At 48.1% G+C, this 20,653-nt stretch overlaps 1 protein-coding gene across 2 annotated transcripts in view; it reads right to left on the bottom strand.

Moving 5' to 3' along the window:
- Positions 1-20,653, bottom strand: part of P2RY6 (pyrimidinergic receptor P2Y6) — a 52,837-nt gene that overhangs the window by 12,456 nt on the left and 19,728 nt on the right. The window lies entirely within an intron of this gene.

Consider the following 20,653-nt stretch of genomic DNA (forward strand, 5'->3'; position numbering starts at 1 on the left):
TTCCTCTGACATCTGAAGACGGAGGGATATTTCCCACAATCTGAGACCCCACAGTTTCCCATCTCCGGCTTTTCATCTTCCACATCATTTCCCACAAGCGTCTGCTCACAGAATATCCGCCGGGCCAGGAGCTGTTTTTGTACCATTGTTTGTGCTATTATCAGTGTAAGGGCCCAGTATCCTCCCTGTACCGCACAATGCAGATTCCCAGTGCTAACAAATAAACAACATCACAAGTCTGACTGGAAGCGTGACGTAGATGGGGAGGAGAGGGGACACTATGACCCGTACCAGAGGAGGACTGTTTTGGACATATGGGCAAGAGATGTGCAATCTTACATTAATGAGCACATGAAAGTGAATGCATACAAACGCCCAAAATATATACTGTAAATCCCACAGGTACAGAGTCCACATCAAATCAAATAACAGATCTCCTGGCCTGTCCCCTCTTTTTTAGGAGCTGTGAAGTACTCGGCTCCTTTCTCCATGAAATTCCTCCAAAAACTTAGCTCAGAAGCACCAAACTTTATTGGAGGTCCCACAGTTAGAGATAGTCCTCCGGCAACAAAAAGTTTTCTTCCTCCCATCACCCATTGCCGATCTCCCAAATAACCTGGTCAAATGTATTATCCTGTCAGATAGGACCCTACACAGTGTTTGATGCAAATTGTGCCTCTCTTAAATTTTCCTTTCCTCCTGGTGTGAAATGTTGAAGCTGGAGAGTTCTAATTTGTAATCTCGATATTGGCTCCTTAAGGGCCAATCCTTGCCCAAGATGGCCGCCATCTGTACCTCAGTGTGCATGGTTCGCTATGACGCCCTGTCAGCCGCTGATTAATAGGCTGCAGGTGTTTTGAGGAGGCAAAGGTGAGCATTGCAGAAAATGAGGGCGTTATGGCCCCACTTGATGGGTATGGCTAAGCCAGTGGCTGCATCTTTGGATATAGGGTTACTCAGATGTCTGAAAGTCACGAAGATGCCCGATAGGCTGCCTTATGTTCATGCAGTGGATCCCAAACTGCATCCAGCACACGGGCAGCGGATCTGAGAAGACGGCATTGGTCAGTCTATTAGCATTAAGTATTTCCTCATAAAACAAGATGGGGCATGGATTGTTCCTTTCACAGTAAGTTTGTGGATCTGTCGGGAGGGGGCGGGGCCAAAATGATGCAATTCTTATGAAATCCTGTCATATTGGCCCCTCCCCAACGACCCGCGAATCTCCCATAAGGGCGCGGGGCTTAGCAATATTGTGCCTGGTCTCTTTCCTCTGGTTTCTGGGTACTCAGTCCCCCCACCCCTTGAATGCGCCACTGTGCGGATTACTCCATTATTTTCATAGCAGGAAATTTGGGCTGGTGCTGAACGCCCCAATAAATGAATATTGCAGCTCTTACACTATTACTTCCTCTCGTTGTCATTTCAAATAAGAAGCATGGAAATGATATAAAATAAATCTTGCAGGAACAGCGGGAGAAAACGCAATTATATTAATCAGGAATCCTGTTACAGCTGCTGGGGACGGACGTCTGCTTTCCTTCCATCTTCTTTCTGCGCTGCCTTGTGCCTAATTCATGTCCTGGCAAAGCATCTGTTTATTTTCTAGATGTACGCAGAGTTATCAGCGCAGATTGCCCAGACGGTCCCCGATGCCGCTGTCTCAGTATCCTGTTATAACGTGGCTGACAACGCACAGAGATCGCGGAGATGCCGGCGTAACATGAGCCATTAACGCTTCCCCTCGATTCTGTTAGGAGTAAAACAATTCCAGGAATCCGGTACCACTTATACCAGATGCTGCAGGAGACTGGAATCCAGTAGTAATCACAAACACGTACAGATATCATTACGTGATACTGAGCGTACCACAAAACCACGGGGAATTATTCATACGCCCTGTAAATGCCTGGTTTATCCTTTACTAAATAGAAGGAATCTTGTCATTTGCATGGACACCTTGGATCCTGGAATCTGCTCCTGTATCTAATAGCAAGGGTTCTCAAACCTGGTCCTCAGGACCCCACACAGTTCACGTTTTCCGGGTCACCCGGCAGTTGCACAGGTGCATTCATTACTCATTTTGAAAGAGCCACAGGTGGAGCTAATTATTTCACTTGCGATTCTGTGAAAAGACCTGCAAAACATGCGTTGTGTAGGGTCCTGAGGACCGAGTTTGAGAACCTGTGTCTTTTGGGATATATCTCGGCCCAAATCGCACATATAGACATCCCCCCGTCCCGATGCGCGGTCCTGTGCGCATCAGATCGGAGTCGGGAGGTCGGACGGGTTGCACATAAGATATGCTAAAGCTGTGCGGACAGGGGAGGAAGCCGCTTCCATCAGTGCGCCAGCGGGAGCAGGGGGTGGCGCAGGGAACTGGGCAGGAGAAGAGTAGACGCTGCCGGGCAGCAGCGCAGCGCCAGCGGCGGGAGAACAGGGCTTAAAAAAAAAAGCCCATACAAATGAATGGGAAGCCATTCATTGGCTGAGACCTCTCTCAACCAATCAGTGGATGGTAGAGCATGAAATACCATCAATGTGTATCCCACCAATGGCCATCAGTAGGTAGTCCAAATTATTCCATGGCACAGAGAGAGAAAGACAGGATAAATGACAGGGAAACAGACACAGGGGAAGAAGGGGAGAGAGACAGTTGAAAGTAAAAACCCTGCAATGGGCCACAAATGCTTTCACTCCAGAGAATGGCTTATAAGTGTCAGGGGCCCAATTATCCTTTCCTTACTCTTAGTATAGACAATAATCCTATTATTCCATTTGTGTCATGTTTTATAAGAAATGTAAAAATTGCACAGGTTTAGTGAATGATTCAAAATGGAAAAAAATAAAATTTCCCGTAAGGTTTTCTGCCTCAATTGAATAGTAAAGGGTATTGGTTATAATGGTTATTGATTAAGGAAACGGGCGAATGGCTGAGCATTAGAAAGATTCATCAAAATGATTATATTTACAGACACATGCAGGTATATGAGGGGGAAGAGATGAAGCTGATCTTCACTAATCCAGGATATTGTCAGTCACCTGCCACAGTGAGCCTCATTACTGGAAATTGGGGTCTATTGAGTAGCTGCAACCAGACCGAGCCACCTTGCCTGAACTTGGTGGTGACATATTAGCCAACATACAAAATTTCACCAATAAAGCATGAAAAAACAATTGTGATGAGCTTTTGTGAGTCAGCCTTTGTGATGTCAACTTTTTGTCCCCCGCGACCTTAGCCACTGTCGAGCTTAACTACTGTCGATCATTTTGCATCAACCTATTGACTGTCGACTTAAACACTCTTCTATACTACACCTCATCATAGTCTACCAGATAGTAGTGTGAAACGTGAGTATAAAAAACAAAACAAATACAATAAGCCATGAAAAAAATTAAAACATTAAGCACCGAGATTAAAATATACAAAGCTAAGTGGTGCAGATGGAACAGCGCAATTCATTTACAACCACTTATTCTTTGTGCGTGGAATGCACTCTATAGAGATGCCAAAAAAAAACTAGTTTAAACAAACAAATTACTAATACGGATCAGGTAATGTAATCAAGCCCAAATCCATCCGCACTGCTTAACTAGGCTGTGACACGATGGACAGAATTCATAGTCAGCCCAACGAGGAATCAACAGGGATACATATACGGGTGACCGGCGGTCAGAATACTGACACCAGCCTCCCAAAGGAGGGAATACCAATGGGTATGGGACAACTGCATTAAGGTTGACCACTGAAGGTTGACAGGGCGTTTACACCTGAAATAGATTGACATGGCCAAGGTCGACACAAGTATTAGTTTGAAAATAGGAAGGTCAACAGTAAAAAAAAGTGAGTTTTTCACATTTTTATTGTCCCAATGTCAACATGGACCCCACCTAAGTGTACCATGTCCCCTCACATGGCTCGCTGTGCTTGCCATACCTCGGGCGCGGTGCCTTGATGTGATTGCCACACTATTATATTCTCCCACAAATGGATGGTAGGGAATGAAATACCGCCTGTCGGCACATGTCGGCACAAAAACAAATCGTGAAAAAAAAACCAACTCATGTTGACCTTTCGACTGTCGAACTTCCCATTGTTGATCTAATTCTTGTGTTGACTTTCCTACCTTAGCCATGTTGACCCTGTCAATCATCAGTGGTCTACAGCATGTCGTCCTTCAATGGGTCAACTAAATGACCGTGTCCCATACAGTATAACCCCCCCACACTTTAACCCTTTATGTTGGTGCCTAACCTTAACCCCTCCTACCTTGCCGCCTAAACATAACCCCCCCGACTGCAGCCTAACCTTAACCCCTCCTACCTTGCCGCCTAAACCTAACCCCCCCCCCCCCGACTGCAACCTAACCTTAACCCCTCCTACCTCGCCGCCTAAACATAACCCCCCCCCCCCCCGACTGCAGCCTAACCTTAACCCCTCCTACCTTGCCGCCTAAACCTAACCCCCCCGACTGCAGCCTAACCCCTCCTAGGTGCTTCACCTTAACCCTCCCTGCATATTACACATATTTTATCTCCTCACAGATATAAATTCTTAAATGTAATCATTCTCATTTCAAAATGAGATTATCGGTGAAGTGTTTAGTTTTCGCATCTTGAGTGTAACATCATTTTTAGGCAATCTGGACCCAAGTCTGTTCCAGTCAGTCAGAGACGGTATCTGCCTCAGGTCACGTCCTCCAGCTGGCTTCAAATAACAGACAATAAAAATGGGAGATGGGACTGACGGATCGGGAGCAGCACCATCACTTTGGGGCCAATTCAATTATCTGCGACGGCCGTGATTTTGCGCACCTCTATGTCGCATTTACGGCATCCAAATAACGGTGTATTTTAAAAAAACACACCCTGATGGGTCTGCAAAAAATTTGTTGCAGTTTTTAGGCAAATTAAAATAATTTTGGGGGGTCCTATGTCATAGCAAGGGCCCACAGCGGGCATCGCCCTTCATGGGGGGCTTTCCAATTGAGGTGTTATTGTTGAGGTTTTCCTGTGTAAATTACATTAAAGTCGGTTTTATTAAGCCTGTGCGGCTGTGTCCAATAAGCAAACTGTATTCAATCCATGCATTCACACATGGCCTCCTATAGCCAATCAGAACTTGTGATTGTTCAGATGCCTCGAATTTGTAGCCAATTAGAGCAAGAGAACATTAACAGACCAATCACAGTCTTTCTCTATGTTCATAGGCATAGACCAGTGGTAGCCAACCCTAGCCTACGAGAGCTACCAATAGTGCACATTTTCCAGACAACCTAGCTGCAGCACAGCTGCACTCATTAATTACTGACACATTTTAAAAGATACACAGATGGAGCTAATTAGCTCACATGTGATTCTGTGAGGAGACCTGCAAAACATGCACTGTTGGTAGCTCTCGAGGACTAGGGTTGGCTACCCCAGGCATCTCCTATATATTTGGCTACATCTGTCACTCAAAGTGGGTGTCTGTATCTATAACGCTCTGTTCCTGGACTTTCCTCTTAATGTGTGATTGCCTTCATCTGTGCTGAACACCTTTCTGAGAAATTAACCTGTTTAAAACAGGTGATGGCAATCATACATTAAGGGGAAGTCTAGAAACAGAGCATTGTGTCCCTCCTGGAGAGGGTCATGTTGGGAGGTATGTGACAGAGAACCTTACCAGTGAGCCCACAGACAGTTTTCAAAGAAAAAAATAGCAATAAGTGGCACACTTATGTCAACATTTACATGTGTTGACCTTTCTGTGTTGATTTTTTCTTGTGGCGATTCGCGTCACACCCCCCCGCAACCCCCCCTCCCGCGATTCGCGGCACCCCCCGTGACCCCCCACCTCCCGCAATTCGCGGCAACCCCCCACCGGAACCCCTGTGAACCCCGCCCTCCCGCGATTCGCGGCACCCACCCCCGCGACCCCCCCTCCCGCAATTCGTGGCACCCCCCCCGTGATTCGCGGCAGCTCCAGAATTAAATTGCACATGGAAAACACTGACATGGCTATGGTCGACAATGAAAAAGGTTGACATGAGTTTTTGAAGTTTTTTTGTCATTTTTTGAATATTTTCATATTCATTCTCATGTGTCGACATGGACACCAATGAAGTGGCACACTTATGTCAACATTTACATGTGTTGACCTTTCTGTGTTGATTTTTTTCTTGTGGCGATTCGCATCACACCCCCCGTAACCCCCCCTCCGGCGATTCGCGGCACCCCCCCGCGACCCCCCCCCCTCCCGCAATTCGCGGCAACCCCCCACCGGAACCCCCATGAACCCCGCTCTCCCGCGATTCGCGGCACCCACCTCCCGCAACCCCCCCCCTCCCGCAAATCGCGGCACCCCCCGCGATTCGCGGCAGCCCCAGGATTAAATGGCACATGCAAAACACTGACATGGCTATGGTCGACAATGAAAAAGGTTGACATGAGTTTTTGAAGTTTTTTTTTTCATTTTTTGAATATTTTCATATTCATTGTCATGTGTCGACATGGACACCAATGAAGTGCCACACTTATGTCAACATTTACATGTGTTGACCTTTCTGTGTTGATTTTTTCTTGTGGCGATTTGCGTCACACACCCCCCCCCCCACAACCCCCACTCCCGCGATTCACGGCACACACACACACACCTCCCCCGCGATTCTCGGCACCCCAACCCGTGACCCCCCCTCCCGTGATTCACGGCACACCCCCGCGACCCCCCCTCCCATGATTCGCCGCAACCCCCGCCCCGTAACCCCCCCTCCCGCGATTCGCGGCACCCACCCCCGCGACCCCCCCCCCCTCCCGCAATTTGCGGCACCCCCCCGCGATTCGCGGCAGCTCCAGAATTAAATTGCACATGGAAAACACTGACATGGCTATGGTCGACAATGAAAAAGGTTGACATGAGTTTTTGAAGTTTTTTTTTTCATATTTTGAATGTTTTTCATATTCATTCTCATGTGTCGACATGGACACCAATGAAGTGCCACACTTATGTCAACATTTACATGTGTTGACCTTTCTGTGTTGATTTTTTCTTGTGGCGATTCGCGTCACATCCCCCCCCACCCCCCCCCCGCAACCCCCACTCCCACGATTCACGGCACACACACACCCCCCCGCGATTCTCGGCACCCCACCCCGTGACCCCCCCTCCCGTGATTCACGGCACACCCCCCGCGACCCCCCCTACCATGATTCGCCGCAACCCCCGCCCCCGTAACCCCCCTCCCGCGATTTGCGGCAACCCACCCCGCGACCCCCCTCCCGCGATTCTCTGCAATCCCTCCCCTCCCGCGATTCGCAGCATCCACCACCCCACAACCCCCCCTCCTGCAATTCGCGGCACCCCCGCGACCCCCCCTCCTGCAATTCGCGGCACCCTCCGCGACCCCCCCTCCCGCGATTCGCGGACACCTAAGTTGCAATACAGGGCATCTTTCATACAATTCTAACCATATTTCTCATATACAAACGTTCACAAATTAAGGGGGCGCAGCCCCTTACGACGGTGTGAAGAGCGCCCGTAGGGCGCGATGAATCACCTAGTAGACCAATATGTAGCCAATCAGGGCTTTAGAGTAAATATGTAGCCAATAAGAACCTTGGAATGTTAGCGGGTGAGACCAACCTGTAGCCAATCAAAACAATCACAACACAAAGATAAAACTGAATTGCAATAGAAACCGGTAGAGCGGGTTTATGGAGTACACATGGGCGGCCGGCCAGGGAAATCGGCTTTATCTACAGTCGTGTGCGTATCAAATATAAATATCAATGTCACAAACTCCCGCTCGTAGCCCGTACCCTGAAAATAGCAGAAACGGCCAATGAACAGCCTTGTGGCTCCAATGACAGGATCCGTCTTATAGTTGGAGCTATTTTTGTAGAAATCAAGAATTACGGCATAAAGGTCAATGGTCTGTGACCCGGGAGACACTATGTGCATGCGCAATGCAGCGCTGGCGGCCGTGGGGCATTCTGGGTACAGGCTACAGCTGATGTTACACTAAAAGGGGCTTTAGTGCATTCGGAAATGCGGCATACTTGACTACTTTTGAAAACTAGTTTCAGGGAGATTATAGTTGGTTGTAGAATTTTGCACAGCGCCCCATTGAGTCATTGTGCCATTGTGTCATGCTCCACCCAAAGGGCGTGTCTAGTTCCATATATGGAGAGATGGTGAACGTGGCACCTAGAAGCGTGGGTGTGTGCTGCTACATCTGAGAGGAATCTATTACACTGACTTCTATCCAAATGTAGATGAGCCCCAAAGCAGTTAGTAAGAGATACTGTACTTGGTAAAGAACAGTCACTGATACGTGTCGGGGATTGTTCATCTATTGCGTTTTACACGTGGGTCCATACAAATGGGCACAAGAAATGCATGTAACCATAGGGATCATTGTGTTTTCTCACCAATGCTGGGAAATGGTGCTGATGATTCAATGTAAATGTATCTATCTCTCATTCCTTTTTCCCAAAAATGTAACAGTGTAATGTGGGCTAGGTGAAATGAGGGAGATTGCTAGACTAATGAGGGAGAGAGGGAGATTGCTACTATGTCAGGGAGTCTCCTGCAGAATGCAGGAGGGGAGGTAACTATGATGTAACAGTGTAATGTGGGCTAGGTGACATGAGGGAGATTGCTAGACTAATGATGGAGAGAGGGAGATTGCTACTATGTCAGGGAGTCTCCTGCAGAATGCAGGAGGGGAGGTAACTATGATGTAACAGTGTAATGTGGGCCAGGTGACATGAGGGAGATTGCTAGACTAATAATGGAGAGAGGGAGATTGCTGCTATGTCAGGGAGTCTCCTGCAGAATGCAGGAGGGGAGGTAATTATGATGTAACAGTGTAATGTGGGCTAGGTGACATGAGGGAGATTGCTAGACTAATGAGGGAGAGAGGGAGATTGCTGCTATGTCAGGGAGTCTCCTGCAGAATGCAGGAGGGGAGGTAACTATGAAGTAAAAACCCAGAAAACAGGGTTTTTACCGCATTGCTTCTTTAGTACATTCCACGATTTGTGAGAGTTCTCCCGCTTTCTTAAAACGACAATCAGGATGATTTTACCATGTGAATGATTGCCGCTTTAAAAAACAAACAAAAACAATAAAAATCCCCAGGAATACGCTCACTTCCTGGGTAATGTCGCTGATTAATAAGACATTTGACCATGGGAGAGGCCGTTGCCTAAGGCGTAGGTAGTAAAGTATTTATCAGTGTCCTTTCTGACACCTCATGGTAAGCATATCCCAGATGTTCTACTTCCAACACAGAGAGCCGGAATGCCACAGAACTTCCTGCTGTCTACCTGGCGCATATAATACCGTACAGGCGTAATACTGGCGCCACAATAACCCAACATTTCCTCAGCTCTGCAAACCAGTCTTTATTTAGATATGTCTATCTCTTGATATAAACTGCGAACATCCCTTGCGCAACGTTACGTCTACAAGACATTAATAAGCGTCTGTATTTTCTGGCCTGGATCGCGGAATCTTAGTGGAGACTTTGGCTGTGTTATATGCCAGAGATTTGGGAAGTGAAGTCTGTCATCGGTATTGACAAACTGCAGCGGTGTTACACGAGTAGTCACCCCAATGATTCATCCGGGTCACTGCCGGAACCTGCAACAGATCTTATTACGAGCCGACAGATGGGCTGCATCAGTCTCTCCCCATTAGAGCAGGGGACATTGCGCACAGCCAGGGCGGTATTTACCGGTCTCTTCAATAACAACAGGCAGCAAAACACAACCGATCGTAAAACGCAACGGAATATGCTGGCGCTACAGAAACAGTAAACGTTAATAAAAACATTACTGATCGAACGCAATTTATAGTGAACTTCCCCAACAAGAAATCGCTGTTGCCGTTAGCAAACTCAGAACCTTAAATACATGGAAATGTTCATCTGCAATACAAACATGGAATTATTCTTACTGAAGGTCTTGCTTTTAATTGAGTAAAGAACTTTCATTTTCGGGGAGAATTTACTAAAGCTTCTAAAATGATGTTGCCCCTAGCAACCTATCAGTCTGTCTATCAATTCTCTATTGCATCCTAAAAAAATATTTTAGAAGCTGTAATTATACAGCTTAAGCCCCCAAACACACTAGAGCAGGCATGTCCAAACTATGGTCCTCCAGCTGTTGTGAAACTACAAGTCCCATCATGCTTTGCCACAGTTTTTGCTATTAGGGAATGCTAAACCTGTGGCAAGGCATGCTGGGATGTGTAGTTGCACAACAGCTGGAGGGCCACAGTTTGGACATGCCTGCACTAGAGGATGTAGGGCCATATTTGTAAAGGCTTTTTCAAGGCAGTTGGTTGCACCGTCCTTCCACGCACAGCGGGACCACACCAACACGACACTGCTCTCCACGATGTAGGGAACACTAGTATGTACGGACGCGTGTGGAACACATAACATAAATAATGTCATTCTTAAAACATCAGTATAAAATATTTAAGCAAACTGCAAGGAGCATCGCTGTGTTTGAACTACTAGCTCGCCGGCTGAATCTCTGTTTCCTGTCATTTGCTGATCATAATCTAAAACGTAATCTCCGAAAACCCTGGCTCGGAGGAAATGAATGACATAATGTGTGGGATGAGTGCCAGGATATATACAGTAGCCCTGGTTGTGTGCTAGAAGACCGAACGCTGCTCAGCTAAAGGGCTGGGATGAGGGGTAGGCAGTACAGGCAGCTGCCACTGGCGTCACACAGCACTGGGGAGCCAGAGGAACATTACATCAAGCAGCCTTTCCTTAGGACTCGCAGGACGCTATGCAGTCAGCGGATAGACGATGTCTAGGTTGACACGTAAAAAGGGTTGACACACCTTACGTGGACACTGCCAAAAGGTACACACAAGCTTATGGTTGACATAGGTGAGATCGACAGGCAAAAGGTCGTCCCTGGCAAAGTCAACAGTACACCGGACGTTCTGTTGGGGAATGAGAATCTCATTTCATAAACAACCAAGAGTTAGACGTTTGCTTTGCAGTAAACTTTTCATGGTTCCGGTATCACTTCTGTACATTGTTGTTGTGACTTCTCCAATATAAAGGGGGTTTCCTTCTCACCATGGAGATAAAAACAAATGATTGAGTCTCGTAAACAAGGGAATAGGTTCCGAAATAATTTGTTTGTTTGACATCCCATCCCTCCACGTGCGCATTGGGTTGGTCCCTAGAGATCGAAACTCCAGCACATAAAATCTATCTGATCGGACCTATCAGTGGCACGTATATTGGGTCCGATGTATTGGGTTCGATTTCATCGGTGTGTGCCAGCGGTGAAGCACTGCTAACACACACAAACTTGCAGGTATGCGTGGCGGGGCAGACATCGGTGAGTTCTGGGTGCCAGGCATCGATGATCAGTGGGGCAAGCAGAGGTGGGTGCCGGGCAGATGGGGTGGACAGAGACAGCAGGAAATTACACTTTACAGACTGTCTGGCCGCTGATTGGCTGAGAGAGTTCTCCTGCCCCCCTCTGCTGCAGCTTCCTGGGAGTCTTTACATGTGATAAGTCAAGTGCCAAATCGTAAGTGATCCCTCCCAGGGGAGCTGCCGGGGGAGCACAAGGGGAATTTGGTCCGACTGGACTAGTGTATGGGGGCCTTAACAGTAAGGAGGATAACCAAGATTGAGCCCATCTGTGCTCAGCCAGAGATATTCTCAAAACCTGGACTGTTAGGGTGCCTTGAGGGCCGTGATTGGGAACCTCTGGAATATATATAGCTTATGGTTTGTTTGCAGAGTTTATGCAGGAACATTTGACTGATAAATATTAATAAACATTTAATTCGTACAGTAATGTATAGAAGTAGAGAAGTAGAGAAATTTGGAGTAAAAACATCTAAACTTAACTGAAAAAGTTGAGAGAAACTTTTAAAAGTGACCTAAACTTTGCAGTGACACCAAGGAATCAGCCCGTGCCCCAAACAAAACCCTCACCCACATTTAAGTCCTTGTTAAGAGTCCCCGATATATGTTGATGGGAAGCATCAACCCCTAAGCAGCAGACAGCGCGTCGCTGTTATATCCGAGTATTTATAGATGGTGCTATGTTGGAGCATTTGGTCTCGATCATTGCAGGAGCGGACGACATGGCAGCAGCTGAAATCACTGTGTGTCACTTCCAGAAATAAAATAAATAGAGAGTATTAGACAACAAGCTTCGGATTTAGAGCTGTCTTTGGTTCAGGAGTTTTACAAGCTGCTGATGTTGTTTGTATGGATTGGCAAGAGGCTCAGCTAGTGTATTAATAAGAAGACATCACTTTGCATCTAGCGAAGCTTAGTACAGGGGGACGCACAGAAAAAGCTTTCAGTGTTACCTGTGTTCTATGGCAGCCACAGGCCCATGGCAAATCATGTGAGCAGAGATGCTTTGGAATGCCCCTCTGATCTCTTTCTGAACTGTGAGACTCTCCCCATCCATCTCCCTTTTAAATTCAAATCCCTGGGTGGCAGAGCTGCTGTACTGCAGATGTGGAATAACACAATATTTGGGGACAGTGCAGTGTAATAATGTGCACCAGTTGGCTGAACAGGCCTCATATACACCCTGGCCCACTGGGAATTTTCCCTGCTGGCCCTATGACCAATCCTCCACAATCCACCAGCCCTGTACTGTAATGGCGGATGGAAGCCCCCAGCCCACACCCAGCTGTGCATACATAGTAAACCAAGCCTGTCAGATGTGTGACACTGATTTACGCTGGCTTCCTTCCTGTTGTGTGTGCGGCAATGTGTCCGTATGTGGGGAACAAAAGACGATTGTGACCTAAGATAGGCGGTTGGGAGTTATGCAATATGGCTGTGCCCAGGAAGACATCTCTGAGTAATATAACACAATGTGCTGTTTATACAACAATACCTACTCGGAACATTTCTACAAGACTCACAGGTCATACGGTGTACACACAGGGCAGGTGATGGGGGGGCACAGGTCATACAGTGCATGTACACACAGGTCAGGTGGGGGGGGGCACAGGTCATACGGTGTACACACAGGGCAGGTGATGGGGGGGTCACAGGTCATATAGTGCATGTACACACAGGTCAGGTGGGGGGGGGCACAGGTCATACGGTGTACACACAGGGCAGGTGATGGGGGGGTCACAGGTCATACAGTGCATGTACACACAGGTCAGGTGACAGGGGGGTCACAGGTCATACGGTGTACACACCGGGCAGGTGATGGGGGGGTCACAGGTCATACAGTGCATGTACACACAGGTCAGGTGGGGGGGGGGGGGCACAGGTCATACGGTGTACACACAGGGCAGGTGATGGGAGGGTCACAGGTCATACAGTGCATGTACACACAGGTCAGGTGGGGGGGGGGGCACAGGTCATACGGTGTACACACAGGGCAGGTGATGGGGGGGTCACAGGTCATACAGTGCATGTACACACAGGTCAGGTGGGGGGGGGCACAGGTCATACGGTGTACACACCGGGCAGGTGATGGGGGGGTCACAGGTCATACAGTGCATGTACACACAGGTCAGGTGGGGGGGGGGGCACAGGTCATACGGTGTACACACAGGGCAGGTGATGGGGGGGTCACAGGTCATACAGTGCATGTACACACAGGTCAGGTGACAGGGGGGTCACAGGTCATACGGTGTACACACAGGGCAGGTGATGGGGGGGGTCACAGGTCATACAGTGCATGTACACACAGGTCAGGTGGGGGGGCACAGGTCATACGGTGTACACAGAGGGCAGGTGATGGGGGGTCACAGGTCATACAGTGCATGTACGCACAGGTCAGGTGGGGGGGGGGCACAGGTCATACGGTGTACACACAGGGCAGGTGATGGGGGGTCACAGGTCATACAGTGCATGTACACACAGGTCAGGTGGGGGGGGGGGCACAGGTCATACGGTGTACACACAGGGCAGGTGATGGGGGGGTCACAGGTCATATAGTGCATGTACGCACAGGTCAGGTGGGGGGGGCACAGGTCATACGGTGTACACACAGGGCAGGTGATGGGGGGGTCACAGGTCATACAGTGCATGTACACACAGGTCAGGTGGGGGGGGGGCACAGGTCATACGGTGTACACACAGGGCAGGTGATGGGGGGGTCACAGGTCATACAGTGCATGTACACACGGGTCAGGTGGGGGGGGGCACAGGTCATACGGTGTACACACAGGGCAGGTGATGGGGGGTCACAGGTCATACAGTGCATGTACACACGGGTCAGGTGGGGGGGGGGGCACAGGGTCATACGGTGTACACACAGGGCAGGTGATGGGGGGGTCACAGGTCATACGGTGTACACACAGGGCAGGTGATGGGGGGTCACAGGCCATACGGTGTACACACAGGGCAGGTGATGGGGGGGGTGTCACAGGTCATATAGTGCATGTACGCACAGGTCAGGTGACAGGGGGGTCACAGGTCATACGGTGTACACACAGGCAGGTGATGGGGGTGGGGGGGTGTCACAGGTCATACGGTGCATGTACGCACAGGTCAGGTGGGGGGGGCACAGGTCATACGGTGTACACAGAGGGCAGGTGATGGGGGGGTCACAGGTCATACAGTGCATGTACACACAGGTCAGGTGGGGGGGGCACAGGTCATACGGTGTACCCACAGGGCAGGTGATGGGAGTGTCACAGGTCATATAGTGCATGTACACACAGGTCAGGTGACAGGGGGGGTCACAGGTCATACGGTGTACACACAGGGCAGGTGATGGGATCATTTGGTCTACAGCATGATGGTCGACAGTCATTAGGTCGACAAGGCAAAGGTCGACATGGATCTAGGTTGACATGGGGAAAGGTCGACATAGTTCTAGGTCAAAAGGTCATTAGTTCGACAGGTCATTAGTTCGACAGGTCATTAGTTCGACAGTGTCTAGGTCGACAGTGAAAAGGTCGACATACGGTTTTTCACCGTTTTTTGACCCGAATGTGAACTCAGTTGACATGGACACAGTTTAAAGTGCACCACATCCCCTTGCATCGCTTGGCACACTATTTTATTCTCCCACCACGCCCTAGTGGATGGTAGGGCATGAATTACCACCTGTCGGCACATGTCGGCTCAAAAAACAGTGAAAAACTCCATGTCAACCTTTTGACTGTCGACCTAGACACTGTCGAACTAATGACCTGTCGAACTAACGACCTTTTGACCTACAACCATGTCGACCTTTTCCTATGTCGACCTATACCCATGTGGACCTAATGACTGTCGACCATCATGCTGTAGACCAAATGACCGCAACCCGTGCGCACAGGGCAGGTGACGGGGGGAGGGTGTCACAGGTCATACCGTGTATGTACGCACAGGGCAGGTGACTGGGAGGGTCACGTCATACAGCGAATGTACGCTGCCTAGCGAGGCAACCTGAATCAGGCCCCTAGGGTGACGGACTAACCTTTTTGCTTTGTTTGCAGCTATAAATAGAGTAGGAGATGATTTTGGCTGCACGGACTGTCCCATACCCATACAGTGACACCAGCAGTCATAGGATGACCATTACCAGTGTAGGAGGCTTTTAGGCTTCTCTGTAAATGCCGCAGCGATGAGCCTGACGGGCTGCCGTGTGTCACTGTTATTATGCCGCATAACTGGGCTTATCCCGTACACAACTGTGTGATGTGCTCCAAAATAAACCTCCCCATGCTGCCAAATTATTGTGATCGCACAAAATCAAACCCTGCAATAAGATTATCTTACAGTAAACTCACAACCAGCTTTGTACACGACCAAACTAGAATTTATCACAAAACAAATCAATGACCTAAAAAAAATTATCATGTGTCAAAAAGCAAAGTTACAGGTGGGGCCGTGCTTATCCCTGTGGAAAATATCTCGACGGGCCGATTGCTGATGGTTGCCAAGAATCGGACACACGTGTGTGGGATGCTTGCGTGCCCCGTTCACGGCAATGGGACGCGTGTGTGTGCGTGGCTCCATCTAGTTAAAATGTATGTTTCTTCAGCCACAAAAATCACTATTGCAATTGAGCAGATCTATGTAGTGTTCAGCCACACATTCAATCCCATGCAGCCACACACTACATAGATCTGCTCAGCTGCACTGCGGATAACTTTTTCATGAAGTAAAAGGTGATTTTCAAATAGAGTTCTCTCATTTCCAATGAAAGGCCAGATCGCTCATGAATAGAATGCCTGACTGCAAAGCCACAGGCGATGGGTATGAATCACGGCTAGGTCAGAATCTTGAAATGTAATAAAGGACAGTGTGACTGAATAACAAAGAGCTCTCAAGTTAAGTTCATGAATATTGTAATGGTATCAGTGACGGTAGGAGAAGGAGACAGGGGCGGTCAGGAGATGCTGGGTCTCAAAGAGGAAGGACCCAAGAAGTGAAAATAAATTAAGTTCTGCACCTCTACCCCAGTGGCAAACGCAGGATTTTCAGAAGGGGGTTTCCAGAGGGGCGGAGCAAAGCACGGAAATGGACACTTAGGTGACCCAGTATATGCCGGGTCAGTTAAAGTATTATAGATAGACCAAATGTATATAAATAATAATAATATATAAATATATATATATATACATACATATACATACATACATACAGGGGCGTCAACAGCAGTGTAGACCCCTGGGCATAGCAATGTATTGGGGCCCCTACCGATCCTCCAGCGGTAGGGGCGGGGGAAACTTTGATGTCCTGTGGGTGGTAGGGGGTATTATATCAACCGCTCAGCATGTAGGGCCTGGATCAGTAATTTCCACTTATTACCCCTTTACTGCACATGGTGGGAGATGGGATGGGAGAAGGGGGCATTGGGCTGAATGAAGGGGTCCTGATACATAACTTCCAGGGTGGTAGAGGATGTTTAATATGCAGAGGAGGGGTGTATAGTGGAGTGGGCTTATTATCCATAATTTTCTGGTGGGAGGACAGCTTGCTTGACTGCAGATATCTCCAGTTCCCCAAAATAGATTTCTTAGATTTTAATGGAATTAAAAACTAGAGAATCCCACCTACCAAATAGTATTGGGGACTAGGGGATCAGAGTTCAGTAGGCAGAGCAATCTGCCAACAAGTATATAAAACTACATACCAGGTGTGTGGAGCTGGAGCAGTAACCAGCTGCTGGAAGGCTGATTTCTCTGGTTCTGGGAACAGTAGAGACAAGCTACTAGTGTCCATCAAAGGGGGAGAGTCCCAACTTTTGGAATATATCCTCAGAAAAACTCTAAGTCAGACAGAACCTGAAATATCTGACTGGGAAAAACAATTAACAGGCTTGGATGGGGATCACTGCTTTGAAGTCAGATATCTCCGGTTCCCAAGGGCCGATTTTTACAATTCTTGTACCCCTGGAAAGAGGGGACCCTCAGCTTTTCAACTGCTGGGGGTTTCTGGGTACTCAGAAACCCCCCCTGCGTGCACTACTGTACCCTGCAGCCAAAGTATTTAGTTAATGTAAAAATATATACATACTGTAAGCAATACTGGTCAGCCAATGGCTTGATGTTTACAAATTGCAAAAAAAAAAGCTCCTGCCCCCTTATCCGCTCTTGGAAGAGAAATCCAGCCAATCAGCTCCTGTAATGGGTTTGATAAGATGACAGCTGAGAGCTGATTGGCTGCAGCACCATTTATCTTACGCAATGAGTTTTAAATAGCTAGAACTTATATATAAATGGTCCCCAAACCACTATTTTTGCTCCCTACCCTCCATGAAACATACTATATAATAAATCAGCCTCTTACCGCCAGGCTGAGATAATACTGATGTAACTTGTTTCTGGGACATACAACATTTTTGTTTCTACTCTTAATACGGGAATCTGTTATCTGCACCTGTGTGATGACTGTATACAGCTCCCACAATACCGGCGTACAGCCAGATGCTACAAATAATATTGATTACAGCAGAAGACAAAGACAATATCAATACTAAACACACAACACATGTGAGATTGCTCAGCTGGGCGCACTCAGGTTAAGCTCATCTCATTGTTATATATAGGGCGCGTCAAGGTCGCCCCTGTGATGTCATCGTTAGCCTTAAAAACGATTTGATTCAGTCGACGCTAATGTGCTTATAATTATTAGTGCATTAAGTTACCCCTTGCCCCCACCTCTGCAGCAGTATCCCCCATCTTCCTGGAAGTGGCAGAGGGTGGCCCAGGGGGTCTGATTTATTAAATATCACCCAAATGTACAACTAGATGCAGAGGCATCCTTCAATCACCCGCTGTACCGGTGTTGTACAGTAGGTGGCAGTGCTAATGAATGACCCTCTGGATATTAATAACTGGCCTTGTCCCAAACAAGATGGACGCCGCCCTCTACGGAATTGGTTGCTATTGTATTAAAATATATTCCGATGTTCTCGATCTACGGACGTGATTAAATATAGCGGCCTCTGACACTGGCTCACATGTAAACATGGCGCGATAGAGATTGTGTACACAGCACAAACCCTGGTAAACAAACTAAATCTGGAATTAAAACACAAAAGTGATCCCGACACACGAGAAGGGATTTGTGGATGGGATTATCCCAGGGGCACAGAGCTCTGCCAGTGCTACTACTGTATGTGTCCAGCACACCTGAGCGTGCGGCGGAGTCCTGCTGTGCTACTATGTGTGTCCAGCACATGACAGCGTGTGGCAGAGTCCTGCAGCACTACTATGTGTGTCCAGCACATGGCAGCATGTGGTGGAGTCCTGCAGCACAACTATGTGTGTCCAGCACATAGCAGCGTGCGGGGGAGTCCTGCAGCACTACTATGTGTCCAGCACATGGCAGCATGTGGCAGAGTTCTGCAGTGCTACTTCTGTATGCGTGTCCAGCACTTGGAAGTGTGTGGCGGAGTCCTGCAGTGCTACTATGTATATTCATCACATGGCATAGTCCTGCAGTGCTACTATGTGTTTCCAGCAGCGTGCTTCGGAGTCCTGCAGCACTACTATGTGTGTCCAGCACATGGCAGAGTTCTGCAGTGCTACTTCAGGTGTGTTGGTAGCTGCTCACATATAAAAGCACAGTCTGCTGTGAGCCTCAGACCAGATAGCATGCCTGGTATCAAACATTGATGTGATACTGTAGCTATGTGTATTGTAGCCATTTTCAGCGATAGTGTTAGGACCTGCAGAAAAGTGGGGTCCCGTGAAGGGGGCTGCAGGCTTAAATGCATTGATCAATTCATGAACCAAATCTCCACTATTTATTAATATCAGTTAATTTAGTGTGTGCAGAGCCCCTACAATGTCTGTTTAAACAATGTGGTCACAAGCCATAGGGCACCCCAAAACTAGGAAAGGTGAGTGCCGATGCTTAGTGTAATTATATATATATATACAGATATAGGGATGCAGTTTAATATATATCTGGGATTCAGTATGAAATCCCGGCGTTCAGAATCCCGACGCTGGAATCCCGACCGCCGAAATCCCGACACTTTCTCCCTCCGTGGGTGTCCACGACACCCTCGGAGGGAGAATAAATTAGTGTTCCGAGCGTAGCGAGGCACCGGGCCCACTGCGTGGCGAGCGCAGCGAGCCCGCAAGGGGGGGCGATCCACGTCCCCCCCTTGTCGGGATTTCAGCGGTCGGGATTCCGGCATCGGGATTTTGAACGCCAGGATCCCGACCGCCGGGATTTCATACTGAATCCCAGATATATATATATACACACATACATATACACACACACACATACATACCCGGAGAAGTTCTCTTTCTGTCTATTGCAGTATGAGACCCAAAACCACACGTTCCCCGTTCACCGACTCCGAGCCAAATAAGTCTCAGCGGACTGTGGAACAAGGACCGTATCCGACAATGCATACACAGGGCGCCACATCCTTTATAGGGTCAGACTAGTTGGGCCAAGTGGTTCTTAACTTCTTATCTGCCATCACATTCTATGCTTCACATCACCTGTTTCTTTATATCTACACAACACAGAACCCCTGCAACTGAGTAGTGTCCACTGTTTCCTTCTAGATAAAAGAAGACGCATCAGCCGAAGTCTTCCCCAGTACCACCACTGCCCATTTGCCTTTGAGACAGATCCCCTCAGTCACATAATACAAAGGTTATATTTACAGGAAGAGATACTGAGACACATTACACTGTGTGTAGAAGTTATATGAGTGTGGATCGGCGTCAGGGAGCCTTACCTGCTGCAGAACATCTTCCTACAAGTAAGCGCTTGTTATGTCTCTCTCCCCAAGACATAACACATACCTGCCTATTAGCATTTCAGTGTAAAGTTAGCACCTACGTGCAATGGTACATCTGAGAGGCGCACCATAAAAATAACTAACATCCAAATGTGAATGAGCCCCAACGCAGTTAGTAACATCTACGTGTCGGTGAGAAGACACAGATGCATTTCAGGACTTCCTTGTGTATTGTTTGTTACGCCATTAAGTGGCCCTGAGAACCTCAATTTGAAAATGTATGTAGACATAGGGATCACTGTGCCTTATACCTAATGCAGGAAAATGGCCCTGATGTCCCATATATCTTATTTATCCCCCCTCCCCACACAAAATAACAGCTATATATTTGGGGTAAGGTGCATTAAGGGAGAGTGCTGCTATATGAAGGAGTCAGGGAGAGTGCTGGTATATCAGGGAGACAGGGAGAGTGCTGCTGTATCAGTCACTACCT

Source organism: Crinia signifera, chromosome 2, assembly GCF_055691185.1.
Source record: "Crinia signifera chromosome 2, ASM5569118v1, whole genome shotgun sequence".
Lineage (NCBI taxonomy): Eukaryota > Metazoa > Chordata > Amphibia > Anura > Myobatrachidae > Crinia > Crinia signifera.